Source organism: Cololabis saira, chromosome 16 (genome assembly GCF_033807715.1).
Source record: "Cololabis saira isolate AMF1-May2022 chromosome 16, fColSai1.1, whole genome shotgun sequence".
NCBI lineage: Eukaryota > Metazoa > Chordata > Actinopteri > Beloniformes > Belonidae > Cololabis > Cololabis saira.
In genome coordinates this window covers 13,046,823-13,048,290 of record NC_084602.1, presented here as the reverse complement: position 1 = coordinate 13,048,290, position 1,468 = coordinate 13,046,823, and the positions used below count along the sequence as shown (strand labels likewise).

The 1,468-nt window shown below is 40.3% G+C and overlaps 1 protein-coding gene across 2 annotated transcripts in view; it reads right to left on the bottom strand.

Moving 5' to 3' along the window:
- The window catches only part of LOC133462457 (4-galactosyl-N-acetylglucosaminide 3-alpha-L-fucosyltransferase 9-like), a 6,858-nt gene extending 6,365 nt beyond the window's left edge, over positions 1 to 493 (bottom strand). For both annotated transcript variants that reach the window (XM_061743710.1, XM_061743709.1), the window contains exon 1: positions 45 to 493. The gene's annotated coding sequence lies outside the window, so the exon portion shown is untranslated. The remainder of the gene's footprint in view (positions 1 to 44) is intronic.
- Positions 494 to 1,468: the final 975 nt, after the last annotated feature.

Sequence of the window (1,468 nt, the reverse complement as noted above, 5' to 3'; positions counted from 1 at the left end):
AGCAGGACAGGTGAGCAGAGGAGGAGCTTGCCAGCTTGTCTTACCCTCTTTGGCTTCAACGGAAAATTAGGAAGATGATGCCCGTTGCTTCACGCAACTCCGACCTGAAGATTCTGCTCTGTTGGAGAGATGTCTCTGGAGGAAAAAAAAAACCTTCTGCTATCTGTCACATTTTATGCTTATCTGCCTGATGTCAACTTCCTGAAAGAGCAAGAGGGAGGGGTTAAAGGAGGGGTAGAGTTACCTGATACATATCCCTAAATAAAACTACACCTGCATCTTGCGGCTCACACACAACAATAGTAAGGCATGGCACATTTCAAACACAAAGGCAATAAAACTTGCTTTAGGGATAGTCAGGGGGCAAACCCTAAGATTGATAACTACTGTATGCTCACGCTTCTGGGTGAAGTTTGACAACCTTATTTCTTTGTTAGAAGGAACCCCTTGGAGGAATAATAGGGGTGTTGTCATCTTGGATCTTTTGCTGGTGACCACTGGAAGCGCTGTAACATTCAAATACTCAATTCATGCATATGGTCACAATAATGGTCAAAATGTACAGTTTATATGCAAAATCTTCAATGTTCAAGATTTTATATTTAGGGAAATGGATAAAACATCAATTGGAAATTTTTTTTTAACTGTATTGCTATATTTTGTCCAATATTGGTTAAAAAATATGATTTTTTTTATAGGCGTTTTGAACACACACATAATAAGCATCTTTTTTTTTTGCATTCTAACTAGTTATGGGATGTTATGCTAATTGAAGCAGCTAGGTAGCTAAGCAAGCTAGCAAGGCAAGCTCTGCACCATGCTTTTTTGGTTCTTCACTTTCTGCGCTTGACTGAACGGAATGATGCCAATGATTAATTCTCCAACGCATGACTATGATACACTTTGGACAGTATTAAAAAACTGCCATAACTTGACCAACAACCTATGCCAAAAGTACACAGTAATAACATTTGATGAGCAGCTTTATTGTAAAGCATAGATGCTTCAGCGGCACCATCAAAAGGAGTGTCAGAACTTGGTGATCCTCTTGGGTGGCTTTCATGTGCAAAATGAACTTTGCAAAGGTCATTGGCCATCATGTTGCCGATTCAGGGCTGAGAGACATCCTTGAGGAAAGCAGTGCGTTTGGGAAGAACACAGCAGATAATATCATAGATCATACTTGTGGATGGTTTAATATAGGCAGCTACAAAAACTCCTAGAATAGGAAAGGCAAGGCACATTTCAAACACAAAACTTGCTTTAGGGAGGCAAAGGAAGGTTTTAAAGCATAAACGCAGAAATTAAATCCATAAGACAAAAGAAAGGTCTCAGTGCCTCATTTGGTTTGTATTGTAAACAGACATCAGGCATACAGGCTACTGTTGGCCTAGTGCTGCTGTTGAATCCACTTTCTTCCTGGCAGCAGCCTTGTCGATGAGCTGACGCCATCTAACTGTCCGTTTTG